This window comes from Thermobia domestica, chromosome 17 (genome assembly GCF_964235325.1).
Source record: "Thermobia domestica chromosome 17, izTheDome1.hap1.1, whole genome shotgun sequence".
Lineage (NCBI taxonomy): Eukaryota > Metazoa > Arthropoda > Insecta > Zygentoma > Lepismatidae > Thermobia > Thermobia domestica.
The window spans coordinates 103,620,026-103,642,866 of record NC_137470.1 but is presented as its reverse complement, the minus strand read 5'-3'; the positions used below and the strand labels follow the sequence as shown (position 1 = coordinate 103,642,866).

Here is a 22,841-nt window from a genome sequence, read left to right as displayed (position 1 = left end):
AAAAACTGTGTTTGCATTTTTTAGACATGCGATGAGACGAGGAATTTCAAGAGACGTCTCGTCTCGTCTCGGGAACCTAGCCGCCGAACCAGGATATGATCATAGTTTCCAACTTTATCCAGTGTAAATAAAAAAGGATTGAAACCAATTTTATCCAGTGTATACCAGAGCGTCAAGGGAAGGGAGCTATAGCCCCTATAACCTTCCCCTGGGATCCGCGCCTGTTAAAACCAATTCATATTTCATAACTTCACACATGGCACGATCAAGCGCTGATCTATTGAAATCTTACTACGTAATAATTATCGAGTGTCTGCACTTTTTCTATTAAAACTCATAGTATATTCTATCATAATATAAATTGTCACTCATGTACTGTATGCTAATGTAACTCATGATAAAAGTGTTCTGTTTTAAAACAAAATGAAACGCTTGGGGTGGACTATGGTGAATAGAAGACATGCAATTTATTAAATCGCCTCGCAACCTACTTTACCACACACTTAAGTTACTCTTCACCTTTTTTCCATGCTATCTAAAGTATCGGCTAATCTTAAATTCGCATTGCCAATTCGGGTTTTCTAACAATTATCATGTTGCAACTTAATTTGGATGCAAAATCCTGACTTAATTAGCATTTAAGAACTTTACAGTGTGCATTAAAATGATGACAGAAATATAGTGAAATCTCAGTTTCAAATTTCATGTCTACCTTGAATCCAAATACCTGTGCCGTCATTTCCTTCAATGTTGAAAGCAGCAAAACTTGAAATAGATCTCAATTTTTCGCTTATATAATCTTTAACTCCCACTATTTGTTCATAAAATTTTAAAGAAAAAAATCAAATGAAATCTTTAAGTTTTACGTCCCACGTTTATACCAGTTAGGCTAAAGGAGACGGTGATGATGAGAGATGAGTGAAATGGTGGAATGGAAAAAAGTGGGAGGAAACGTGAGAACCCCGAGAAAAGACAGGAGCACGGTGTTTGTCCACCACAAAGTCCACACGGCGCCAGCTGGGATCGAACATGGGACCCCAAGTACAGGAGGTGAACGCTCTACCACTTTTTTTTTTTTTTTTTTTTTTTTCTTAAACTTCCTGACTTATTTTCTACTTCAACCACTTTTTCAGAACTACTAGACACGACAGGGACACGAACACAGAAACATCGAGGACAGTTAAAATTCCACCCTTGCTACTACAGAGGGACTCGAACCCCCAATGGGCTTCACCTCACGATCATCAGCCTAACGCCTCAGACCGCTCGGCTACACCCACCGGCACCACTGAGCCACCGCGCCTCCAAAATTTTTAAGAAATATTAGTTACTAACAAGTAACACTTCCGAGTGTAACACTTCAATTTTGATAAAATTTGGCAGATAGATATTACACATGAAATAAACGAATACGTATCTCCTATTTTCTGCGGAAAGACAGTTTTAGGGGGCAAAAGCCCCCACGCAAAATTTTAAAAGTTGACGCCCGAAAGGCAAAGAAAGTGAACAGAAGTAAACGAAATTTTACACACATATTGCAGACAAAATTAGGGAATATGTGCTTAGTATTTTCCTTTAAAACAACGGTTAGGGGGGCACGGAACGCTCCAAAACTTTCATTACGAAATATTGAAAGTGCTAGTAACAGTATGTCAGATGTATGTAAAGGACAAGAAGAATTGCAACGAAACTTTGTGTAAGAACAATACGCAAAAAATACAGGAATACGGGTTTTTCATATTCTGCGGGGAAACGGTTTTTGGGTGCAAAAGACCCCACCCATTTTTTTTTAATTGAGGCCCGAAAGGCCAGAGGAAGTCAACTGTAGTCAATGAAATTGTGCAGAGATATTGTAGATATAAAATGAGGGAACATGGGTTTTTTATTTTCTTGAAAAAAAAGAAAACCGTTTTGGTAGGACACAGACCCCTCCAAAACTTTGATCGTGAAATATCAAAAGTGATAATAACAGTATGTCAGAAGTGTTACGTTGTGTAGGGACAATACGGAAAAAATATACGAATGTGGATTTTCTATTTTCTGCTGAAAAGAAGTTTTAGGGACAAAAGCTCAAAACCAAAATTTTGAAAATTGAGGCCCAAAAGGCAAGAAGAACTGCACCGAATTGAATTACATTGTGCACAGATATTGTAGACGTAAAATGAGATAATTGGTTTTCGTATTATCCTGGAAAAAAGCAGTTGAGTGAGGCACGGACCTTCTAAACCGTTGATTACTAAATATCAAAATTGCAAATAAGCATATGCCAGACGTTTCTAAAGAATATTTCGAATTGCAACGAAACTTCGTATAGGGACAGTTTCCAAAACAATAAATGAAACGTGTTTAACCTTCTGTGGAGAAACACTGTTCTTGCCTAAGCCACATCCGAAAAAAAGTAAATATTTCCGTAATAGCGCAGGAAGGAGTTGACCGAAGCAAAAGAAATTGTGTGTAGATATTATATACACCCTATATAAAATAAGCCCTTTCGTGTTTTTGAAGTGTCCCTATCCGTTTTGCTTCAAATTTTACAGATCAAGAACAAACTGGAAATAAATCGACACGTCTTTTCGTTTATGCGCAAAAACATTCTAAGGTTAAAAGTGCCTCCTGAAATACTATTAAAAAACGCTATACTGTTTGTGCTTGTAGTTGATCTGAAAATTTTAAAGAAATCGGATGGAGACACGACACATGTGAAACACGAAAGGCTATAGTTTACACACCCAATATCTACATACAATTTCATTTGCTTTGGTCCACCCCTCTCGCCCCTCAAAGCCTCGGTCCACTCAACAGTTTTTTCTTTCAGGAAGAATACGAAACACATATTCCCTCATCTCTACAATACTTGTGCACATTTCATTCATTTCGGTCAATTTCTTCTTGCCTTTCTTGCGTCAACTTCCAAATTTTTCAGTGGGAGCTTTTGCCCCCTAAAACCATTTATCCACAGAAAATAAAAAACGCATATTCGTTTATTTTTTGCGTATTGTTCATACAAAAAGTTTCGTTCAAATTCTTCATGTCCTTCACAAACATCTGACATATTGTTACTAGCACTTGATATTTCGTGATCAAAGGTTTGGAGGGGTCCGTGCTCCACATAACCGTTTCTTACAGAAAGATGCGAAACTCGTATTACCTCAGCTTATATCTACAATATTTGTGCAAAATTTCATTCCCTTTGGTTCACTTCTTCTTACGTTTCGGGAGTAAACTTTAAAATTTTTGGGGTGGGTTCTTTTGTCCCCTAAAACCGTTTTTCCGCAGAAAATAAAAACAACAGTATTCGTTTATTTTTGGCGTATTGTCCATACACAAAGTTATGTTGCAACTCTTCGTGTCCTTTACACACACCTGACATAGTGTTACTAGCACTTTCGATATTTCGTGATCAAAGGTTTGGAGGAGTCGGTGCCCCAAACAACCCCTTTTTCCAGGAATATACTTAACCGTATTCCCTTATTTTATGTCTACAAAATCTGTAAACAATTTCATTCACTTTGGTTCACTTCTTCTTGCCTTTCGGCTGTCAACTTTCAAAATTTTTGGTGGGGGATTTTGCCCCCTAAAACCGATTTTCCGCAGAAAATAAAAAAACAGTATTTGTTTATTTTTTTGCGTATTGTCCATACACAAAGTTATGTTGAATTTCTTCATGTCCTTAACATACATCTGAAATACTGTTACTAGCACCTTTGATTTTTTTGATCAAAGGTTTGGAGGGTTCGGTGCCCCACCCAACCGTTTTCTGAAGGAAAAAACGAAAACCCGCATCCTCAGTTTACGTCTGCAATGTCTGTGCAAAATTTCATTCACTTCGGTTCACTCCTCCCTGCCTTTCGGGCATCAACATTGAACATTTTGGGTAGGGGCCCCCTAAGACCGTTTTTTTTTTCAGAAAATAAAAATTCAATTTTTTAATTTATTTATTTATTTATTTATTTATTTATTTATTTATTTATTTATTTGCGCATTGTCCATACACAAAGTTATGTTGCAATTCTTCATGTCCTTACACATACCGGACATACTGCTACTACCACTTTTGATATTTCGTCATCAAATGTTTGGAGTGGCCCGTGCCTCACCTAACCGTTTTTTCCAGGAAAATACGAAACCTGTATAATCATTTCACGTCTATAATGTCTGTTCAAAATTACATTCACTTTGGTTCACTTTCTCTTAGCATTCAGCATCAACTTTCAAAATTTTGGGGTGAGATTTTTTGCAACCTAAAAACTGTTTTTCCGCAAAAAGAAAACAGTATTCGTTTATATTTGGCGCTTTGTCCATACACAAAGTTATGTTGCAATTCTTCATGTCCTTTACACACATCTGACATACTGTTACTAGCAGAGATGGAGTGGGTCAGTGGGTCGGTGGGTCAAGTGGGTCAAGTTTTCTGAGTGGGTCAGTGGGTCAGTGGGTCGTGGGTCAACACCATGTGACCAACTGTGACCCACCACCCACTGTGACCCACTGCGACCCACCACCCACCATGACCCACTGTGACCCACCACCCACCGTGACCCACTGCGACCCACCACCCACCATGACCCACTGCGACCCACCGACTCAGTATGATCTACCGACCCTCTCTGCTCACTGCATTGTAGACAGTATCTTCTGAAGACTGGTAAATTTGTATTCGTTTTACTTTCAAGACCTTCATTTCCCTTCCTTTTCCACTTGTTTCTGTCTACTTACCTGAGGTGAGTATATCTAACCAAGTGAAAAAAGAACTTCAGGCACTTTTGGATATTGATATTTTTAATTGTAATAATAGCATTAGGACTTACACTACAACTTGGCTTTCGAGACCTGTGAGTTTTTAGAGTTAACTACTGGAAAAGACACATTTTTGAATCATTGTAATATATAAAAAATTGAATGTAACTATGTGTGCCTGATCATCACGGTCAAATTGCAAAGTCAAATGAAATTACTTTTGGTATATAGTTCGGCCTTAATCCAAATTGGGATGTTATATTGCTTTTATTATAATGCATAATATCCTAAGCAGGTAGTGAGGATCCAAATTTTTGCGAAAAAAAATGAGTATCTCGCAAGCCGTTAAACTTACGGAGCTGAAATTCAGTGTATTAACTCTTTATTGAAAATAAACAGAATGTGTCCTAGCATTTTTTTAAATTCTCCTTTATGTGGGGGAGGGGCACTTTCTATATATGGAAAATTGGTAGTGAGTTGGTTTGTAAAAATTAGGGATGGGCACGAGCGAGTTTTCTTTGAAACTTGACTCGACTCGAAACAGACATCTTCGAACTCGACTAGAGAACTCGGCTCAAAAAATTTCCTCCAACTCGGCTCGAAACTCGACTCGAATTTGGTTCGAGTCTCGAGTTGAGTCGAGCCAAAACGAGCCAAATCCAGCCTAATCGTGTGTGTAGTTCAAGTACTCTCTTCAAGTATCATACATACACAATACAATTATTATCAATGACACTACTACTTATTATTATTTTTATTATTATTATTATGGGTTTTCTCGGGGCCCGCCCATTTCCTCCCACTTTCTTCATTCCACCATTTCATTCATTTCTCATCATCCCCATCTCCTTTAGCCTAGCCGACATAAGACTGGGACGTAAAACTCAAAGATGTATTATTATTACAGCGTTTTTGCTTAGCAATCGGAAGGTCCCATGCTCGAATCCAGACTTCAGTATCCTGACTGAGGTTTTCCAGGGTTTTCCTCAGTTACACCAGGTCAATGTTGAGATGGTACCTTAAAATACAGACCCTGGCCACCATCCTTCCACTTCATTTCCCAATGTTGTTATTATTGTTGATTTGAGTGCTCCAATATAAAATGGCCTCTGAGATTGTATCTGGTAGCTTAGTAATAAATAAATAAATAAATAAATATCGTTCACTTAATTCTGCAAAAGATGGCTGATGGTGGGCATGAAGTCATACGATTCCAGGTACATATACAGTTCCTAAGAGACCACCACTTTTACGATACTTTTTCGATACGAGACAGACACATACTTTGTCTCCTAGACTATTGTCGTGGTCTGTATATGAGTAACTTTAAGACACAATCTATGCTACATTCGCGAAGTGTTCTCTCGGTATTCGTGTAAAATTGATTCAAATGCGAAGTTCTCCGCGGCCCAATGCATATTGCACTAATTTTAACGGCCCATATGTAATTTGCATATTTATGGGCCTTCATATATCCGGAATTAAATCATACACTACTATAGCGCTCGGGAACAAATATTTTTTACACTAGTTTCTTTAGATGGAATTGGATATGAATGTGGGTATATACAACAAAAAATTGGATCAAGTATTGGATCAAAGAATTGTTTTGAATGAATATTAGTCTAGTAAATAAGCAGAACGATATGGAGGAGAGATTTGAATCGGATAAGCACAACAGTAGCTTGTGATTGAAGAAGAGAAAATTAGGTATGTAACACTGGTGTCAGAAATAAGATAAAGTATGAATAATGATAATATATTGTAGATATTCACTATTATTATTATTATTATTATTATTATTATTATTATTAATAATAATAATAATAATAATAATAATAATAATAATAATAATAATAATAATAATAATAATAATAATAATTTCAGCACGCAAAGTGTCACACATGTAAATATTTCGTGAAAGCAGAGGAATGAACTTGTTTTTCCGATTGCCTTTGTAAATAGCTGTGGGATTCTTCCTGTTATTTGAGGAGTGTCTGCAAATTTTGACTACCATAGCTTTGCTCAAATAAATGACACACTGCCGCAGAAAAGTAATATTGTTCTTTTCCTATTTTTATTGCCTATTATAAAAAAGGAAAGAGCTTAAAACTATTCATTAAAGAAAAGTCTGAACTTCTGTAGGGAGGGACCTCTGATTACAGATTCCGTTTGGTGGTAATTTGTTTACTTGCAGAGTTGCAGGGCTGTTGAACAATAAACCACACGTGTTCAGTTGCAGTTCAGACGTTTGCCTCCAATGAATAAGATAAAAGATAATTTCCGGCCATACAAAATATGAAGAAGCGAGGTCAGCACTTTATTTACCATATGTGGGGGCGCGGTAGCTCAGTAGTAGAGCGTTCACCTCCGGTGCTTGGGGTCCCTGGTTCGATCCCAGCTCGCGCCGTGTGGTGGACTTTGTGGTGGACAAACACCGTGCTCGTGGGTTTTCTCGGGATTCTCCCGTTTCCTCCCACTTTCTTCATTCCACCATTTCACTCATCTCTCATCATCACCGTCTCCTTTAGCCTAACCGGGAAAATCGTGGGACATAAAACTTAATAATTTCATTTCGTTTTTACCATGATACGAGAGGATTTAGCGAACATCATGATAATTGTCACTTCTGGTAAAATTAAGTTATTAGGTGGACTGGATTGGTATTAAACCACAAGGGAAACTTGTTTGGTATGTGTCATTGTATCGAATTGCATACGAATGATGAACTTTCTTTTCATACTTACTCGAAAGTCAGAAAATGTGGCATACAATTATGTTTCCATGAGTTGCCCATATTATACAAATAACAACATTGTTATCCGGAATAGGCTCTTTTATAATATTGGTAATAATAATAATAATAATAATAATAATAATAATAATAATAATAATAATAATAATATGTAGAAACTAGATGACGATTATTCTTCTCGCAAGAAATTCTAAATATGAGGAATTTAAAAATACCATAGGAAAATTATAAAGCTAAAGACAATATAGGAATATTAGGAAAGAGTATTATGAAGATAATTTAAAGTTAAGTATGATTTCTTTTGTCACTAGAATTCTTTATAATGATTGATACTAACAGAAAAACGTACTAATAAAGCAATATGTTAATACTGAAAAATTAGTAATTTTTCCATATAGCCTATGATAAGGTATTCAGAAAAGTGATCAATTTTGAATTATCCCTTGTATTATTCATTCATAATGGGAACCACTTCACCACACCTATACACAGTCACATATATAAAGACAAGGAGATTTAATGTTGATAATTATGGTTGGAGGGGTTATTCGATATATATATATATATATATATATATATATATATATATATATATATAATAAAATATTGGAAAATATGGTAAATTTTACGTATTAATTAATTAATTACGAGTATTCATAACGTGAGAGATGCTTCAACACGGCTATAGCATAAATGTGTATACCAGGAGATAAATTGATACGCACATCAATTTGATTAAAGAGGGGTTACATGAGACACATCATGTAAAGGCCTATATCCATCTTAGAATACCCCGGCAACCCTGTTATTTTTCTGTTCTGGAGTTAGCAGTTATCTGAATCACCGCGGAGCTCCGCCCGGGTTTAGGGTTATCAACGGATCGAGTGGCTTGGCTCACAGCTCATCTACTATCGAGCCGAACCAAGAAATGAACCGAGTCAACACCTCACCTAACCGAGACGGCAAAAACCGATGGCTCACCTAAGCCGAACCGAACAGATTCGGTGGCTCATCCCGAACGAGTCGGCTCAGGCCATCGGCTCAATTGAGCCGAGCCGATGGCTCATCCCAACCGAGCCGCCTGGAGCTGTTTGCTCAGTTGAACCGAGCCGAGCCCGTTGACATCACTACCCGGGTTGGGCTTCTGCTTAGGTTCAGAAATACGACCGTGCAGGTCTCATCTTTGATGGTAAAAACTACAGTATGTACATATATTGGTGCTCACGACATTTGAGGCTGTTCTTTTGTTTAAAAAAAATCTATTGTGGTCTCGTTATCGAGACGAGATGAGATGCAAGCAGTGTCCCCTCTCGTGAGCAACACAAAGTATTCCATAGTACGGCTTACATTGCTCATGGCTTTCGCTTTCCAGTTTAATCAGGCCATGATTTCAAATCGAGCTAAAACGAGCTAAACGAACGAGCCATGTATCAAACTCGACTCGAAACTCGATCTCAAAAACAACTCGGTTCGAAACTCGACTCGAAACTCGACTCGAGAAAACTACCTTTGACACGGCTCGAAACTCTACTTGAATTCGAGTCGAGTCGAGTTTCAGCTCGACTCGTGCCCATCCCTAGTAAAAATGATCGAAAACGATCGATGTTATTTAAGAAAATAATCAGAAACAAAAATACAGTGCTTGGCTTCATATATCCATTGCTTTCTGTTATAATAATTGCTGAAGCTTATGTTTAGTATACGGAGCGCTTACAGCATAGGGCAATCAACCCATAAAGTTGTGAGAAAAATAAGCATAAAATTTGTACTGTAAGCTTAATTGCACGGAAATTTTAAGTTTGGATTGTACGCATAATTGTATGGAAAATTTTACACTTTTTTTCCCTTTACGTTGGTCTACTTACTTTGATTTGGAACTTTGAAATTTCATCCTTTTTTCCACTGAAAAGTATTGATAATTCAACAAGGAAATAATTATATTATGATAATTTAATTGAAATTCATCGTAAATTGGCACATGGCAAACAGCAGTGTGATAATTGAAGGGGAAGAAGGAGGGAAATTCCCATTCACCTCTGAACACTTTCCAGGAACCTCGTTCCCTTTCGCTTTCTAGACGGGGGAGGAAACTTGGTAATAATATCAAACCTTCATGTGTAATTACAAAAAATAAATTTATAAACAAATAAGAAATCAACAGTTTATCAGGCTTTAGTTAATAATTTATTCACAAGATTCCCTATCAAAGGCGTGGTGGATGAAGTTTCTTTTCTACATGGGTCGACATTGCCAACTGACATGGTCGATATGGAAAAGATGTTGTATGGTGATAGAGAGATGATACTTCTTGCTGAGTATTTCAAACATGACCAAGAAAAATCGTTATCAGACTTAAGTCTAACAAGTAGATTGTCGATGAGAAGTTGCAGAAATCTGGTAGAAATATTATCAATTTCCACGACAGAGTGCGAACAGGGATTTCCCCTTATGAATTTAAAGATGACTGAAATTAGAAATAGACTAAGTGCTCAAACATTGTCTAATGCTCATCAATGTTAATGGCCCACCGGTAGACAAGCTCGAATTAGACGAGCTAGTTATTTCTTGGCTGAAGGATGGACATCATTCCGCTGCGGACGATTTACCACGAAAAAGTTACCAACAAGAAATAAATTCGATTTCAGATTTGTTTTAAGGTGAAAAATTACGAGTTACGGAAAATGTATACTTGTATTACTAATGGCTTATTTGTGTTATTCAACTTTGTACCTAATTTTTAGTAGGTCTCTTCTTTGCTTTAGGTAAACTACTTTGAATAAATATTCATAATAATTGAAATTATGCATATTTGTAACTTAAATTTAACGTGGTGTTTTAGTGATTACACAAATTACAATTATGAGCATGCTTTATGGAAATGCTCTCACATAGGGTACCCGAGCACCTTTATACCCTATGAACAACCTGATTTTCAAGTCTTTTGTGAGAAAAATACTGTGAGCTGAGAAACCATAACCTTTTCCATATTGTACAGGGATATTTTCCTGCGAATAGAAGTTTCTTTTGGAATGCGTGCAGAAATTAACACTTGCAAGAATACTCTCTTAGTACAAGTATATTTTAGGCACACACTAATTTCCCCCCACCTCGAACTGTTTCAATTTCCTCACTGACAAACACTTTACCATTTTATATCGTAAAGGTCAGATCCACCCTTATTGTAACAGAGTGGTGCTCGAGCGATTCACTAGAAATTCAAACTCCGATTAGTGACAATTTCAGTCTTGTTTTATTACAAGTGTAAACTCTTTAGTCAGTAAAGAAGAGGCCGCGGATGTGTTCAGAGTTGATGACGATGGATTTTGGTGAGTCAGAGTAGGTCAAAGTGGATGAGAGTGATTCATGGTGTGTGATGGGTCACGGTGGGTCGTGGGTCAGAGTGGGTCATGGTGGGTGGTGGGTCAGTGAGTCGTGGGTCACGGTGGGTCGTGGGTCAGAGTGGGTCATGGTGGGTGGTGGGCCAGAATGCGTCACGGTGGGTGATGGGTCATGGTGGGTCGTGGGTCAGAGTGGATCATGGTGGGTGGTGGGTCAGTGGGTCGTGGGTCACGGTGGGTCGTGGGTCGTGGGTCAAGTTTTCATTGACCCACGCCAACTCTGGTTACTAGTACTTTCGATATTTCGTGATCAAAGATTTGGAAGGATCGGTGCCCCAAACAACCCCATTTTTCCAGGAATATATTAAACCCGTATTCCCTAAGTTTGTGTCTACAATATCTGTGGACAACTTCATTCACTTTGGTTCACTTCTTCCTGCCTTTCGGGCGTCAACATTCAAAATTTTGGGTAGGGGCCTTTGCCCCCAAAACCGTTTTTTTAGAAAATAAAAAACAGTATGTGTTTATTTTTTGCGTATTGTCCATACACAAAGTTTCATTGCAAGTCCTCATGTCCTTTACACACATTTGACATACTGTTAATACCACTTTTGATATTTCGTGATGAAATTTTTGGAGGAGTTTGTGCCCCACCCAACCGTTTCCTGCAGGGAAATACGAAACCCGTATCCTCATCTTACGTATGAAATATCTGTGCACAATTTCATTCACTCCGGTTCACCTCTTCTTGCCTTCTGGGCGTCAACTCTCAATTTTTGGATGGGGGCTTTTGAACCGTAAAACCTTTTTTCCGGAGAATATAAAAACCCGTATTCTTTTTTTGTTTTTGAGTATTGTCCATACACAAAGTTATGTTGCAATTCTTCATGTCCGTTACACACATCTGACATACTGTTACTAGCATTTTTGATTATTCGTGATCAAATGTTTGGAGGGATCTGTGCCCCACCCAACCCTTTTCTCCAGGAAAATTCGAAACCGGTATAATCATTACACGACTCCAATATCTGTGCACAATGTCATTCACCTCGGTTCACCTCTTCTTACGTTCCGGGCTTCAACTCTCAAATTTTTGGATGGGGGCTTTTGAATTCTAAAGCCTTTTTTCCACAGAACATAAAAAAACCGTTTTCGTTTATTTTTCGCGTATTGTCCATACACAAAGTTTCGTTGCAATTCTTCATGTCCTTTACACACATCCGACATACTGTTACTAGCACTTTCGACATTTCGTGATCAAATGTTTGGGGGGTCTGAGCCCCACCCAACCCTTGTTTCCAGGAGTATACGAAACCCGTATTCTTTTACTTTATGTCTACAATATCTGTGCACAACTTCATTCACTTTGGTTCACTTTTTTTTGCCTTTCGGCTGTCAACTTTCAAAATTTTAGTTGGGGGATTTTGCCCCCTAAAACCGTTTTATTAGAAAATAAAAAACAGTATGTGTTTATTTTTTGCGTATTGTCCATACACAAAGTTTCGTTGCAAGTCCTCATGTCCTTTACACACATCTGACATACTGTTAGTAGCACTTTTGATCTTTCGTGATCAAGGGTTTGGAGGGGTCAGTGCCCAACCCAACAGTTTTCTCCTTAAAAATTCGAAAAACCGCATCCTCAGTTTACGTCTGCAATCTCTGTGCAAAATTTCATTCACTCCGGTTCACTTCTTCTTGCCTTACGGCGTAACTTTCAAATTTTTGGTCGGGGTCTTTTTCCACCTAAAACCATTTTTACGCAGAACATAAGAAACCCGTATTTGTTTATTTTTGGCGTATTGTTCATACACAAAGTTATGTTGCAATTCTTCATGTGCTTTACACACATCTGACATACTGTTACTAGCACTTTCGATATTTCGTGATCAAAAGTTTGGAGGGGTCTTTGCCCCACCCAACCCTTTTTTGCAGGAGTATACGAAATCCGTTTTTGGTTATTTTACGTCTACAATATCTGTCCACAATATCGTTTACTTCGGCTCACTTCTTTTTTCCTTTTGGGAGTCAACTTTCAAAATTTTGGGTTGAGGCTTTTCCCCCCTAAAACCGATTTTCCGCAGAAAATAAAAAAACATATTCGTTTGTTTTTTCGTATTGTTCATACGTAAAGTTTCGCTGCAATTCTTCATGTTCTTTACACACATCTGACATATTGTTACCAGCACTTTTGACGTTTCGTGATCAAATGTTTGGAGGGGCCCATGCCCCACCCAACCGTTTTTTTTTATTAAAATACGAAACCCGTATTCGTTCGTTTTATGTCTGCGATATCTGTGCACAATTTTACTCATTTCGGTTCAGTTGTTCTTGCCTTTCGGGTGTTAACTTTTAAAATTTTGATTGGGGATTTTATATTAAACCTTTGCATTATATAACTCTTTTTTATGAGATTCTTTTTTGGGGGGCGAAGGAGAGAAATGGTTTCCTCTGATATCTGTTTCTTGCCATTCATCTTGTTTGAACTGCTTAAGTAAGAACATTTTGTAACTTTTGATGTCATCTAACTCCATCACGATAATAAAATTGTCATTTTTAACAATTTGTTTTATTCTCTTATTTGCAGTTCGCCACACTGATATATTTGTTACAAAATTGAGGTTTAGTCCAACGCCTTTCGAATTCGCAACCAACCAAACCGCCTAGATTTTTGCGTTGCCTGCTATTGCAGGAAAAGGAGAATTGCAGCTGGTAATGCACTTTTGGAGTCGTGTATTCATTCACTTGTTCAAATGCTGTCGAAGATGAGGCCTGGAGAATATGACTCTTAACGAACAACATTCAGACAAATTTATCAAGAACGTTTGGAGATATAAAAAGAAAATGGTCTTGAAATTCCAGAGCCGGAAAAAGATAGACTATAGAGGTTCCTCGCGGAAACGTACTAGACATTCGCCATCGAAATATCACAAATTCATTTTGGATGAATCTCTTCCTTCATTGGAGGCAGAAAACGAATTTTCTAAAGGTAATATGCTAAGAGACATTTTTTGTCTACTATTGATAAGGCAATCACTGAGACGGAAAACGCTTTGAATCATGTAGCAAAATCATTAGATCAACCACGAAGCTACATCCAAAAAGGGATAACTTTCTAAATTACAGGAACCCTGGTTTGATCCCAGCTCGCGCCGTGTGGACTTTGTGGTGGACAAACACCGTGCTTGTGGGTTTTCCCGAGATTCTTTCGTTTCCTCCCACGTTCTTCATATCATCATTTCATTCATCTCTCATCATTACCATCTCCTTTATCCTAACCGGCATAAAAGTGGGACGTGAAACTTAAAGATTTATTTCTTTTTCTAAATTACAACATTGTGGAGCCTATGGCCTAGTATTATGGAAGTGATCTGGAAATATTCAAATGTGAACTCAGAATCCACCCAAATACAATTAAGTTGTATAAAGACGAGAGAAAACCAAAGTTGATTTATTGATGAATTTCATTCATCTTTTCTGTTTATAAACACACATTCCTAGAAAGCAAGCTAGATGTCATCTCTCTGACTATATCAGTTTCTAGTGCTCCATGTGAAAGGCCATGCTCATGTTTGAAAACATTAAAGACATATATGCAATTCAATGACTGATGGTAGGTTGAAAAACTTAGGATTTCTTTATATTGAAGAAAATTGCTAAATCGTTAGATCTTGAAGAAGTTGTTGATAAGTTTGTTGCGGCCCACAAGAACAGAAAGATCCTCTTTTAAGTAGAGGCATAAACCTATAAGTTATTTTCTTTATCAGTAAAAGTGTATTTCTCTGCATCCACTTAAATCAAGTAGCCACACATATTTTAAACGCAGTGATTAAATAACTACTTACTTATATTAGAAATCAATTGTATTAATGTAGTAGGCCTATCCTAGTTATTTCAGGTAGTAAATTCTTACATTTTCACTGTAAAAGAATAAAATCATGAACAATAAAAATGAAAACATTCACCTTGAACACATACACATACAGTATACATTCACACACACACACGTATATATATATATATATATATATATATATATATATATATATATATATATATATATATATATTTTCATTCATTGGAGATGGCTCCCTCAAAATTTTCTTGGGCCGTTCATTGGACCCCTTAAAAAATTCTAGGTACGCTACTGCAAAAGTTACCAAAAATTCTGAAGGGGTTAAGGTACTTGTAAATGCAATATCAGGGATTGACCTAACCTTCTCTACTAACATAATGTACCCTTCTATTTAAATCTAACCTACTCTACTAACCTAACCAAAACTTAACCTATTATACTAACACAATGTATTCTATTGCATTAAGCTAACTACCCTACAGACCTATTAACCTACCCTAGTAACCTAACTTAGCCTAATCTACTAACCTGACATACTCTACTAACCTAACCTACTCTAATAATCAAGTATAGACCCTACCTTGCTGTCATTTCCTAACCTACCGGTACTTTACTGACCTATTATACTATAACCTAACCCACTCTACTAACAAAAGATAACCTACTCTACTAATCAAACCTATTATACTGTCTTGACCGAACCTACTATACTAACTTAATTCTTGCTTTTAATGACAACTTATCACAGGTTGGTACGTGTTTTTCACATGACTAACTATTTTTACGGAACTTTAATTTGACCTCATATTATCAATCTGTGCGTCCACCATGAAAATAAGTCTAGAATGCATTAAGGTATTGTTTAGAGCAAGAACAGTGATGGAAAACTAAAAAAAAAAAAAAAAAAAAGGGAGTATGTTTAGTACAAGGGGTCCAGAAGCACGTAAAAAACACAAAATTTACAGGAGAAATGAATGATGCAAGTACTTAGACGTAACGTAACGTAACCAAATCTAAACTAACCTAAGCTAATCTGAGCTAACCTAAACTAACCTAATATTAGTAGAAATAAGCGAAATTCTGTATTTTTTTTGGAAAGTTATGCGGAACCCCTACACTAATATAACATAAACTAAACTAACCTAACTTATCCTAAACTAACCTAACCTATCCTAAACTAACCTAACCTATCCTAAACTAACCTAACCTAATCTAAACTAACCTAACCTACCCTAAACTAACCGAATGTGAACAGGAAATACCAAAATTGTAGTATTTTTTAGAGAAAAGAGCTGGCCCCTTCTGCTAAACATAGGCCGGAAATTGACGCATGGCACAAATGTCTAATGCGACTTTGTAAATGCAATAAATATAATATTCATATTTTATGATTCCTTGAACAAATTATGGTAGTAGTTGATAATTCTTCTATTTTTCATTCATTGAAGGCTGAATAAAACAAATGAACATAAATGTTACGAGATTTAGAAATTCAGCGTTCCGTAAAGAGCGAGATAAAAATCTGCACAGTACAAACCTCTAATGTGAACTTATAAATACTATTAATATGTATTCAAATTTTACGATTTTTTGAATAAATTATAGTACCAGTACCAGTTGTTAATTTGTTGTAAATTTTAAATGGATGAGATGAAATATTATTTTAATTTATTGGAAACTAAAAGGAAACTAATGAACCTAAATTTTAAGATATCTAGGGCCGTATGCAGTCATATTGACGTGTGATTAGTGTCATACTAAAGAGTTCGACTAACATTAGGTCCCTGTAGTAATGAGGCTTTTAGTATGACGCTAATCATACGTCAAAAGATACTGCAAAGACGGCTAATAATTTAGTATTCCGTAAAGAAGGAGATAAAAGCTTTCTATCTTCAAGAAGAAACTAGTGATAGGTAAGTAGTAAGTTAAGCATTCTAAAAGATCTTTAAAATATTTGATATTAACACTACTTGAGCATCAAAATATAATAAAAAGTTAATTTAATATATGGTAGTTCTTAGAAGATATTGGAGTTAACAAAAAATTTGAAAATACAAGAAAAATGTAAATAAATTGTGTGCCGTAACTTCTGTTCGAAAGCGCCATTTTACTGTAAGTCAAATAGAATTCTTGACTGGATGTAATGAATAAACGATAAGTAGGGTTATCTTATTTTATGATTTGAAATAAAGAGTACAACGAAGCGAAGAATAGTGTTTGTAGTGTTATAAAATTAGGGTTAGTTAGGGTAATTATGAGAAAGATTTCACAACTTTTCCACATTACTCAGCATATGTTAGTTTCTGAAAGCATTTAACATAGGCAGCATATTGTGCCAATAGAGTAGCATTTTGCTGCCAAGAAGTTTCCTGTCATCTCATAAGTTGATGCGTAAATGTCGAATGTGTGCTGTCTCATAATTTCCCACCAAGAGGGTAGATATTCATGAGACACCTGTTGTCCAAGCTTTCTGTACGTGATAAGGAGCCCAACTGTGAGATAAAGGTCTTCATTATTTTGTGTTTATTACATAAAGATATACAAATATTTTGCTGAGTTACAAGAAAATAAGTAAGGAAGTAAGTGGAAAAAGCTACTAATGCTATTCTAATATTTTTGTGAGTTGATTATAATAGGTCTATAGGCTAATAGCCTATATTAGTTTCAGGTTACAAAACAGGCTTATGAAACAAATTTAGACTAGGTTCTCGTCTGTTCACTAAAAAGCTTAGGCTACTTCTGTTTCTTTATGCTTTATTATATGCTGCCTAGGCTATTTTCAACAAAATAATGTAGGTCTATGACTTTGAAAGATACTCAGAAACAAGATTATAGGACTTCCTAAACTACAGAATACAGCTTTTCTTAAACTTAATATACATAGATACAGAGATAGATTCCAGTTATTTCTCAAATATATTAATCCAGCATGCGTCTCATAACAACCCTCCATATATGCAAAATGAGATTTTTTTTTAAAAAGTAACTGACAAATTCAACTTAACTTTTACTCCATTAAACCACGCCAATTAATAAACAGAATAACATCAAAATTACAATTGCGACCGAAGGTATTGCTAGTTTTGGCTGACAGGTTATATGTTTCATCCACGGTACTATTCTATTTTAGGGGAGCATGCTTACATTCATGGACATTAGTACTGTATGGCGGGATTACACGAAAAATTGAAAAATGTAGTAGATTAGGTAAGAAATATACTAAATTATTTTATATTGGGTTTGGTTAGGTTCGACCTTTAAAACAGGAGCGTGTAAACTTTTCGAGGAAAGGAAAAAATAATTATTAAATATTTAGTTTCTCTCCCAAATCAATTTGGTACTGACTCTGGCTCAAGTACCGGCTACGGAGCCTTCGATGTGGGTGTGGACTTGCATTCCTCTGTGCAGATTAACTTTAGAAAAACTTCAGTGTACGTACGCGATAAGAACTATTATGCAAAAGACAATAACCAATTTGTGCTAAGTGGCCACTAAAAGCACAAATGCTATCTAACCGAGTCAGGGTAGACGCGCAGCAGGGGGGCCCAAAGGATAGTGAGGAGACGTCCATTGGGAGCAGGCACATCAGTGACGGTGGGTACACTCATAAACGACGATAGCGCAAAACAATATTTGTTATGAAAAATATTTACCTTATGTGTGGGTTTGGTGGTGATACTAAATGCAATCCTAAAAGGTACTAAATTAGGTTGGGTTAGGTTACAGCTTGACAACAGAGGCGTGTAAACTTCTCCAATTTTGAATAGAAAATCGTGTGCAATCGTGTAGAATTTTACGTTCCATTTCCTACTGCCTTTCCACGACTAATTAGTAAGTTTAGAATAGGGTAGGGTTAGGTTAACGTACAGTAGGGTTAGTTTAGCGTACAGTAGAGTAGAGTGGGGTTGATCAAAGCAAGGTTAGGGTACGATAGATTCGAGTGAAGTAGGGTTAAGTTAGGGCAAAGAGTAATATATTATTTTAACCGTAAATTTAGAATTAGCATGCGACATAACCCATTTGACTAAAGTTAATACCTATAGCTACCTACACAGTGCGGCAATTCAAATTCAAGACTGATCTTATTTCTCAACATGTGGCGCTGTTGTGCAAGCGATCTGTGGTGCAATTAAAAGTGGAATGTTTCATTAGTAACTGATACCAAGTTCATTGCTTTTAACTGGCAGTTACTTGTATGGGTGTGATCAGTGTAGACAGGTGTTGCTAAGCTGTATTATGAGTTCAACATGGAAAAAAAGCGAATATCAAGTTTTGTGTGCTTCTGGGTAAGATTGCTACGAAGATTTGTCATATGTTGCATTAAATGTATGACGCCATTTGTTTATCCCGTGTACGTGTATTCTGATGACACAGGCGTTTCTGTGAGGAATGGGAATCAATTAAAGACGATGGACATCCAGGTGCAGCAAGGACAATGAGAACCTAAAAATTGGTAAAGATTGCGAGGGCACTGATCACGGAAGATCTAAATGCCACAATGTGAATCCTTGCTGAGGAATTGGACGTGAATGTAGAAATTGTGCGGCAAATAATATCTCAGCAAGAGGAAATGTGATCATTTTGTGTTTCATTCTTTAACAAATGACCAACAAAGGAACAGAGTTGATTATTGCAAGGAGCTGATTGCTATCGCCAATACGGATTCTAACTTCCTCCGGAATATCTTTATTATGGATGAGATATGGGGTTTCCAATATGACCCGTCAACAAAAACTCAAGAGTGCAGAATAGAAGTCTCCTAATTCTTCATAAACCAAAAAACTGCGCCAGTCAAAATCCAAAATAAAGGTTTTTTTTTTTTTTTTTTTTTACACTAGTAAAAGAATTGTGCATGAGGAATCTATGTCCACAGGACATGTACGGTAGTTAATTTAACATGGTTGCTGCGCACCTGGAAAACCTGCAAAAGTCTTTTGAAAAATATAACGTTACATGTTTGCTTTTGTAGCTATATTATATTAGCATTCGTCTAGCTGGAGGCTTTGCCTCCAGACCCCGTGTTTACTCGGCCTACGGTTTCGCACATCAAAAACCTACAACCACGCAGAATTTGAGTTTAAATACCAAGTTTCATGTCTCTTACCTTTCGGAATCCCCAGATATAAGTATTTTATTATAATTCTTATCTCGTAAGTTCATAATGTGGTATTAAAAGTTGAAGTGAGTATAAGGGTAAATTTTTAGAAATCAGTGTAATTTTAGCGAATAATGGACATAATTTTGTTTAAGAGTAATTGTTATGTGGTAATTTGAACCCCCGTAAGCATTTAGATTAAAAGTACAAGATACAAATAGTTCATTCCTCATCCACGAATTATTTTGCTTAAACGTAAACAAGAGGCCAAGCAAGGAGTGAGTGATGATAGTGTTCATCAACTCTTCAATTGGTCAGTTGGAGTAATATATTGACAGGTTTTTCTTTTCGTGTTAACGAAGTATAATAGTGTTTTTTAGAAAAAAAAAAGGAACGTTTTTTGAGTCCACAAACCAATGTAAAACTTCAATGGTTTCGTACTGATAATGATGACGTGGAGTCATCGAAACGTATACAATTAAATTAATAACAGGGAGAGATAAGTAAATTGGTGGTTGGATTGGGTTGGACCTTAGCATCCCATTCAGTATCGAGCCTTAGGCGTGGATGCGTAGCTAAACATGGAATCCGAACCACATTAGCTCTCACCGTGAATCTTACCCGCGTGTCCGTTACGCTAACCATATAGCCAAAACAGAGGTTACGCGTGTTAAGCTGTAGTTTAAGGTTGGTATTGCACTGTATTTCATGCTTATGTGAATTTTGTAGTCTTTTGTGCCTTTGTACTTCCATTCTATCCGAGGAAATTTTCTTTCTAAATATAGACTTGCATTTGGTCCACTGAATAATCGTCTTCGAAAACTGGTTTACCAGAATACTTGTACGTAATCTGGATCATTATTAGGATATAAACACATTCATTATTCTGTTCCTTTCTCTGTGTCTTCTACTATCTTAGTATTTGTCCTGAAGATCAGGCCATAGTCAATGTGGTAGGAGTAGTATGGTATATTACTGAAGTGATTTTTTTTTTTTTCGAAATGTCGTGCTGAAAAATATGGGGTGATCTTGCTTTCTCCACACGTGATGTGGAATGTTTCTTTGCTAAAAACAATCACGAGCTTCCATTATGCTCCAGCTTTACCCTCTTTCTCACCTATCCTTTTTTTTCTTTTTAATTATCATTGAACGCTCTGAAATTCACTAACCCCTTCTAGTAAAGTGCTTGGGGTCCCGGGTTCGATCCCAGCCCCCGCCAAGTGAACTTTGTGGTGGACAAACACCGTGCTCGTGGGTTTTCTCGGGGTACTCCCGTTTCCTCCCACTTTCTTCATTCCACCATTTTCACTCATCTCTCATTATCACCGTCTCCTTTAGCCTAACCGGCATAACCGTGGGACGTAAAACTCAAAGATTTCATTTCATTTTTTCCCTTCTAGTAAAGCAGACTATAGGAAATCTATATCTGATTCGGTTTTTTGTGTAGTTTTATACTAAGTACACTGAAAATATACCTAGTGTGTGCTGTAAATGCATTTTTCTGTAATCCTTTGTCATAAAAGTAGGGGTTGTATTGGAATCAGAAATATGCCGTAACACCTGTCTAGTGTAATCCCTGTAATTGTGTATTTCCATGAAATATCGCCCTCCGTAATTTTCATTGACAGGTAAGCACTTCACAATGAGCCGTTTTAATTGCAATGGCTCACGTTACTTTACTGGTATCAGTTTTATGGGGAACATGCATATGCTAGACGTGTGTACGTTACACGCAAGACTTGATTAACATTTCGGCTACACGGGCCCATGAACAGTCTTGATTTAAGTAAAGTAATGTTGTGGTAGAGTAAACTAAATTTAAATTATCACAGAAGTAGAAGTTCGTTAGGATAATTGATGTTATCAGTACTTAATAACTTATGCAGACACACTTAACTAAGAATATGGCTTTGTAATCCAGTGCTCTTCATACCATCATAGTGTGGGAGAATTAGTCCTCAGGTAATAATTGCTGCTATGTACCGTATTTGCGCGAATATAAACCGCACCTTTTTTCCTAAATTTTGTATAATCGAATTTTTTTCCCTCAGATAATAAATCATAAATTTCAAGATGACATATAACGTATCTTGTGAGTTAAAATTAATAAAATTATGAATTACTGCAGTTACTTTTGTAAACCATCAAAGACTTAGGAAGAAAATAGCAGAAAAACTTAACTTGTTCTCAAAAGTGACCTTCATTGGGCACCGGTAACAATTTACATTGGCACAAGAAACACTTTTACACTTAATATTTTTATTAACAGGAATACGTATCTTTGTTATACAGTATATATAATATATACTATATATTTATATACGGTACCTGTTCTTGAAGGAAGAAAAGCAACTTTGTTTAGCAAAATTGCGTCACCTTGTTTGTACCCACCTAAATCAAGCATAATCGCTTCCCACCATCTCAGCATCACCAGCATCTGATCCTTCACCCTCGCTAGACTATCCGCAATGCTGTTCAGAGTCACTATAACAAAGAAGGTAATCTTCAATCCCATCAAGATTATTGAAAAATCCAGTTCTTTTGAAACTTTTCATGACAAGTTCTTCCGATATTACCGCCAAGTTGCCAAAATCCAACTTCACATTCTAACACAGATGCACGTTGCAAACTGCCTCCTGGCGTCGAAGTTGCTGTGTTCATGATGTAATTTCTATAGAAGTGTCTTAGAATGGATGGCTGATACACATCCAAAGCTGCAACATAACTTCCCCGTAGATTTAGTAGTGCGGCATATATTCGAGGCATAAGGGAGGCTGCTGTACCTACGGACAAAATTTAGATTTGAGTGTTTTCTGATCCCTGTAACGCATTCTTCGCAAAATATAAAATTTAGGCACATAGTTTTGGGTCTCTTGAATACACAAAATTTGTGTCTAGTTCAAAACGTCGTTAAATAAGAATTATTTTTCTTTTCCCGAGACCCTATTTTAGCCGTAGGTAAACAGCCCGTTATACCTACGGCCACCTATTATTTGTACCCACGAACAGGTTGAAATGGAGAAAGAAATAGTCAAGAATACGCCACAAATAACGTTTTATTTT

General features: G+C 36.6%; 1 protein-coding gene across 1 annotated transcript in view; it reads left to right on the top strand.

Moving 5' to 3' along the window:
• The first annotated feature begins 17,131 nt into the window (after positions 1-17,131).
• LOC145674608 (piwi-like protein Siwi) overlaps positions 17,132-22,841 on the top strand; it is an 82,793-nt gene continuing 77,083 nt past the window's right edge. Inside the window, exon 1 of the mRNA XM_081744826.1 lies at positions 17,132-17,262. The gene's annotated coding sequence lies outside the window, so the exon portion shown is untranslated. The remainder of the gene's footprint in view (positions 17,263-22,841) is intronic.